This window comes from Wolffia australiana, chromosome 4 (genome assembly GCF_029677425.1).
Source record: "Wolffia australiana isolate 7733 chromosome 4, ASM2967742v1".
NCBI classification, from domain to species: domain Eukaryota; kingdom Viridiplantae; phylum Streptophyta; class Magnoliopsida; order Alismatales; family Araceae; genus Wolffia; species Wolffia australiana.
Genome location: NC_135838.1, coordinates 23,355,797 through 23,363,053, shown reverse-complemented (window position 1 = coordinate 23,363,053; position 7,257 = coordinate 23,355,797). Strand labels below are relative to the sequence as shown.

Below are 7,257 nucleotides of genomic sequence, written 5' to 3'. Positions count from 1 at the left end.
AGATAGCAAATGCACCTCCAATTCAGTGGAAGATTTCAGAAGGGGAAACATGATGGAAGCCATCGAATAGCTAGAGTAGTGACCCATCATTGAAATAAAGAACTCGTGTTTTTAATGATCAATAAGACAACATGGTCAGAGGCCAGACATATGAATTAGCAGAGAATAAAATAATTAGAGTCGCACCATATTTGAAGAAAGATGCAAAAATCACCCTCAAAATCATGCATAAACTGGAAACGGTTGAGAGAATCATACATCCAAGCACTCAGTGAAGGACAAGGAAATTCAAATTTATGCTGATATCAATTAAGTGTGCAACAAAAAAGTTAAATTTTGGTCTTCAATATGAAAAAAATAAACCTTAGAGCAAGCTCAAAAAATGAGGTATTAAACTATTTTTAACTTAAAGTTCACCCAGTAAACCCTTATGACTTCTGGAAAAAATGAAATTCAGAAAAGTGTGAGTTCAAATGCGGTTGGTGAAATGCCTAGAGCTTGAAGCATCTTTGAAACGTAGAATGAAGAAATAAAAATATTAAAATTTTCATACATATTTTCAAGTCTATATTTAGTTTTCATAATTTAATTATGATTTGGAATAATATTTCCAAAAAATTGATTACAAACCTCTTCATAATAGAATCTAGGAACATATTTGGTAACTTGAAACTTCAAGCCTTTAATTTATATGATTTGATTCCATCATGTGATCAGAATGTTGTCTATAGCTTATTTATTGAGGCTTCAATCAATTCAGATCCACATGACTCAAATAAATTTTATTTCCTCCAGATCCAACCATAAATTATTATTTAGCTCCGACATCAAATACTTTATTTTCTAGTTATTGAATACTTCCATTGATGGCTTTAGTAATTTCATTATGTCTCACTCCTGAATTTTGATACATAATTTATATATAAAACATTATGCTGGTATGTTTCTAACTTGCATTATAAATGGATTGAACTTCATATTAATTTTATATTGAAATAAATTTAATTTAATATGGATATATCGTATGATCTAGGAATATTTCCCAGAAAAAGTCTCATTTATCTCATTTTTGAAAGCCTGAAATAAAATGATCTATTTCACTCTAGCATCTTGAGATGAATTTTTGCATTCATAATTGTTTGAATAACCCTAAAATTATGCCAAAAGAACCTGTCCCCATAGTTCCATCAAATGCATATGCATAGAAAATTATTAAAGGTCATATCAAAAGGTATTAATTTTTAAAATATTACTACCCCAAACAAAATTCAATGCAGAGATATTATTAATCAGTCCACGAGGGAGCTGAGATGTAATGATAAAAGTTTATTGATGATGAACCAATATAAAAATGAGACTGTGTTGGTATCTACTGAACTAATGAATAGGTAAAACATATTTAAGGAATTTAATCATCACTAATAATATTAAGCACAATAATACAGGTGAGGTTATCATTTAATATTGATAAAATGCAATTCAAAATCGATATTTAAACAGAATCACATCAGAACATAAATTTCATTAATGAGACCTCAATTTCCTTATAAGATAGACTTCTAAGATAATACAAAATTTAACTCTTAATAGTAATAATGTTTGAGGTCTGATCAAAGCTTAATCATCATTATTATATCATGGATGTATTTTTAATTTGTCAAATATTGGTGAGATATTATGAGATTATATGATTGGGAATGACTATTTTACATAAAAAAGTATTCCCCCCAGGGAATCACATACAAAATAAAAATCTGTAGAAAAAAAATAGAACTGACATTGTTTAGGAGATTATGTATACCTTATTTAGGTATTTAACACTATAAAATTTAATCTTTATTAAATAAATAAATCACATGTGTAAATTAGCATCCTACAAGCACAATTTAAACCTTAAAAGTTAGACTATTTATCTCCAAACCTTAATGAGTTGGATGAAAAACACTAACTTTTGGTACGTATGGAACTCTCATTCATGGTTGATGGTGCTGGAAAGTTTATTGTCTAGGATATCCATTGAAACAATTTTTCTATATTAAAAGGTGATGAAATTTTCCAGATTAGAAGACCAAAAATCATGCAAACCTTGTTGTCACTTCCCCCTAGGGCCCAATTGGTGCTTTTTTCTCTAAGAATGTTGATTGAACTTGAATTCTATCTTCCACAGTCTTTTTGACTGATAATGGATCAAATAAATATGATGTTTTAGGCTACCAATAATGTGTTGGGAGCAAAAATACAAGATGAGATACAAAAAGACAGGGAAAATGGATTAAATAGAAGTGTTGCATCTCTTGTAGCCTCTGTATTTGATTACATCAGTTTGGAGCACTAATATGAATTTAGGATGGTTTCCCATAATTGGAAATAGACTTTCCAGTTTTGGATTGTGGGTTAGTTTCACAATTGTTGTCTTTATTCAACTCAACTCTTATAAAGGCCCAAATTGCTCCAAGTGATATTCATGTATGTTAGGCATTTTTTTTTACTGAATCGTTGACTTGTGTTTCCTTCTCTAATCCAGTTCATGGTTTTACATTTTTTATCTCTGATTTTGATCCATAAATTACCATATTTTTTACCTAAGTCACATATTTAAAATAGAAATCCAAAAAATATGTGATAAAAATCCATGTCTATTAGGAGTCAATGTGGGGCTTGCCTCAGAAAATTGAAATAAAAAATAGGATGTAATATTATAATTTAGTATATTACCATTTTAACCATAAGTGGTGAATACAATAATTTAGTACCCCATAAATCACAAGCCGTATATTATGAGTTCTTCATTTTTTCCTTAAAGACTAATTGGAGACAGTAAGTTATATGATGTATCAAGGTCTAGTGGATAGCACTTTCTTAAATACATCTGTGTAATCCATGCACGAAAAGAAAAAAATATTTTAAATTTCTTTAATCTAAGAGAACCTTTAGTCTTATTCAATGTTCATGTACTCCTTTTTCAGTTAATGAGAGGATCTTTTCCGAGGATGATGTACTCTTGTTTGTGAATAAGATCAAGTAATCCAAGAGGGCTCTTTCTAAGGTAGAGAGACAATTTCCAGGGTGGTGAGAGCCTTTTAGGAGTGATGGAATCTCAATACAGGACAACAGGAGCTTCAGGGAGACTGAGATATGTGCCAACACAGAGGACAAGAGAGGAAGCACTCCAAAGTCAGTGGGAAGCAATCAGTGGGCCCTCTCCTCGCTATTCAATCAGGAATTGTGGATGATTTTATATAGTCAATTTGGTTTATTACTGTTTTTTAGTGAGAAAATAATACATAGATCTAGATGACCTTGAGTTTAAAATCGTATTTTCAATTAAATTTTTTTAGAAAACCTCTAATTGAGATTTATATGGAGGACTTCTGCCTCATCTGAATGTCCCTCATTTTTTGCCTATGTATCTTCAATTTTCTATAATATATAAAGCCTCTTCTGAATTTCCATAATATATAAAGCCTACAATATTTAATGAAAATCATTTACTTAACTCATCTACCCCCATTATCTATTTTGTATGCATATAATTAAATCATAATCCATCTCCATTATTCTCTCAATAATTATCCCTATTTCTCTTTATCATTTTTTTCTCTATCTTCTTACATTTTTAATACCCCATCTCCTTATCTCTGTAGATGTTAAAATATACAACCTACCATTCATCCCTCATCAATATCTGTTTAATTGTTAATCTCTTCTTACTATCCATCTTAATCATATTCCTTTTTCCCTCTATTCTTTCTATTATCTTTTAATTAAATAAAATACACATATTTAGTATCTCAATGCTTTTATATCTTCCTTTAATTACTATACCTGTCTGTCCTATCACACATATAACCTATCTATAAAGTAAGATAAATAGTAATAAAAAGATATCCTTTATGAATCTCTCTCTCTCTCTCTCTCTCTCTCTCTCTCTCTCTCTCTCTCTCTCTCTCTCTCTCTCTCTCTCTCTCTCTCTCTCTCTCTCTCTCTCTCTCTCTCTCTCTCTCTCTCTCTCTCTCTCTCTCTCTCTCTCTCTCTCTCTCTCTCTCTCTCTCTCTCTCTCTCTCTCTCTCTCTGTGTCTCTCTCTCTCTCTCTCTCTCTCTCTCTCACACTCTCTCTCTCTCTCTCTCTCTCTCTCTCTCTCTCTCTCTCTCTCTCTCTCTCTCTCTCTCTCTCTCTCTCTCTACCTTGCTATTTTTTATATCTTATTTAAAATTTAAAAGACATTTCCTAATATCTATTTTTGTATCTTACTTTATTATAATACTATAGATAAATTTGATCATCATATGTGTTCCCTGTCTCTAATATCGTTAGAATAATAATCATAATAATAACATAAAAATATATTATCAAAAATATACATACTACTTCTATTTGTGTCATTTCCTTCTTTATTCTGCCTATTATCACTCGTCATTATATCATCTCAACAACGTCAAAAGATACAACTAAATTGTCAATTAATCTTGTTTCTCCATAGTCATATCAATAAATAATAACCTTCTCATTTTTCTATCCTGATAATATTTATGTATCATCTGCTCTGAATCTTCTGATATCTATTTATGTTCTTGCCATCATCATCATCTTTTTTTTTCAAATTCAAACCATTAATTGGGTTACACTCATGTTTATAATGTTTGTAATTATAAAAATGTCAAATTCAATCTTTTCACCAACCCCTATCACCACAGATACATTGTTTACAAAATAACTTGTAATTTTTCCTTCTACGTCATCATGAAAATACCCTAAAAGCTATAAATAATATCCCCTTATTATCTCTCCTCTTAATACCAATATATGTACCTAAATATTCTGTCTCTCAGCCCTAGACATCTCGTACATATCCATTGTAGTGCATAGTAATTAACTTTTATTGAACATATCTTGTTCTTTCATTTTTGTCTATATTTTATATCTATCCATCTCTATGTACAAATAATTATGTGTACCTTTTGCTATCTACTCACATTATAACCCCTAATAACTTCATGAATTGAGGGAAATGTATTTGGCCAACAGGCAAATCATAGATTACCACATCTTGCTCATTATTCATTAACATGACTGTGGAATGTTGTAATTCAGTAGAGTACGTTGTTCGGTAAGGGGGTTCCTCCCTTATGTAGAGGAGAGGAAAAAACCCTAGAGAAGGAGAGAGAGAATTACAAGAATACCCCAAGGGGGGGGATATTCACTCACACTCCCCCTCAAGCTGGAGCGTAGATATCAAACATGCCCAGCTTGCGGGAGATGACGTCATATGCGGTGGTGCTCAGTCCTTTGGTGAAGATATCTGCCAACTGCTCCGAAGATCCCACGTGTGGAGTAGTGATGAGGCAAGCGAGCACACGATCACGAATTGCATGACAGTCGATCTCGATGTGCTTTGTCCGCTCATGAAAGGTGGGGTTGTTGGCGATGAAGATAGCGGCTTGATTGTCACAATACATTGGCATAGCCTTCTGCACAGGAAAATCAAGCTCGCAAAGGAGAGAGTGTATCCACAGTAGCTCCGAAGAGGCGTGCTTCATGGGGTGGTACTCGGCTTCCGCACTCGAGAGGGAGACAACCCGCTGCTTCTGACTCCGCCATGTAACCAGGTTCCCACCAACAAAGGTGCAGAAACCTGAAGTGGACTTCCGATCACCGCGATCCCTAGCGTAACCGGCGTCCGAGTACGCCTCCACTCGAAGATGTCCATGGCGCTGGTAGAGGAGCCCCCGGCCCAGGGCATGCTTCAAGTAGGCAAGTACACGTAGGGCAGCGTGCCAATGTATGTCCTGAGGAGCATGCATGAACTGACTGAGGAGTGCCACCGGATAAGCAATGTCAGGACGTGTGACCGTCAGGTAGATGAGCTTCCCCACCAATCGTCTGTAAGGCTCGACGTCAGTAAGGAGCGGAGAAGTAGAGTCCCAGAAGCAAGGTTTACTGTCAATAGGAGAGCTGTGAGGTTTGCACCCCAGTAACCCATCTTCCTCTAGCATATCCAGGACGTACTTTCGTTGATTCAAGATCAACTTACCCGGCTAATGAGCAAACTCAATGCCGAGAAAGTACTTGGGCGTACCCAAGTCCCGAATGGTCAGATGCTGGTGGAGGTAAGCTTTTACCTTAGCAATGCATGCATGATCACTGCCCGTAAGTAAAATATCATCCACGTACACCGCAAGTATGACCGTGCCAGTGGAGCCGTGTCTGCGAAACACCGTAGGGTCCACCGTGCATGGGGTGAGTCCCAGAGCAAGCACAAGTTTGCTGAACTTGGCGAACCATGCACGTGGACTTTTCTTGAGGCCGTAGAGGGCACGCTGAAGATAACATACCCTGCCAGTCGAGCCTGGAGTGGAATATCTGGGCGGTTGCTCCATGAAAACCTGCTCGGTGAGCTCCCCATAGAGAAAGGCGTTGGAAACATCCAACTGATGTAGTGGCCACCCCTGATTCACCGCAATGGATAGAAGGACTCGAAAAGAGTTCAAACGTACCACGGGAGAGAATGTCTCCTTGTAGTCGATGCCGTATGTCTGGGTGAAGCCGCGTGCTACTAGCCAAGCCTTGTATCGATCGACGGTGCCATCTGGTTTATACTTCACCGTGAATATCCATCTGCATGTGACGATATTCGTATTGCGCGGACGAGGAACAAGGATCCAAGTCCGACGCTCGGTGAGGGCCGCATACTCCTGATCCATAGCCTCCTTCAAGTGGGGAATGCTCACGGCCTCCAAATGGGACCGTGGTATCGACTTGGAGGTGAGGGATAGGGAGAAGGCACGATAGGTGGGGTGAAGGCGGTCATAATTTACGTAGTGGGAAATAGGGTGAAGGGTACAGGAGCGAGTACCTTTCCGTAGAGCAACGGGTAGATGGAGGTCATTCGGTGCCGATGCAAGGGGCGCCGAACTTGCGGACGTGGGCCAGGACCCGCCTAGTGGCTCGACGGAGTCCGGCGCCGGGGTAAGTACCGACTGAGCTGGAGGTTCCAAGCGAGGAGGAGTAGCGGAGGAGGAGACTGTCTCAAGTGGGAAGTCCAAGAGGTGCTGAGGAGTGGGTGCAACTGGAGGAGGAGCGGGTGGAGGGAATGTAGAAGGTGGCGTCAGAGTAGACAGAGTAGGTAGAGAGGTGGGCAAAGATGGAGTAGTGGAGAAGTAGCGAGTAGTCTCAAAGAAGGTGACGTCGACCGATACAAGATAGCTTCGCTGATCAGGAAGGTATACACGATCGCCTTTTTGAGTGCGAGAGTAGCC

At 37.4% G+C, this 7,257-nt stretch overlaps 1 pseudogene; it reads right to left on the bottom strand.

The window, feature by feature from the left end:
* Positions 1-4,673: 4,673 nt before the first annotated feature.
* LOC144702567 (secreted RxLR effector protein 161 pseudogene) lies at positions 4,674-5,994 on the bottom strand (annotated as a pseudogene).
* Positions 5,995-7,257: the final 1,263 nt, after the last annotated feature.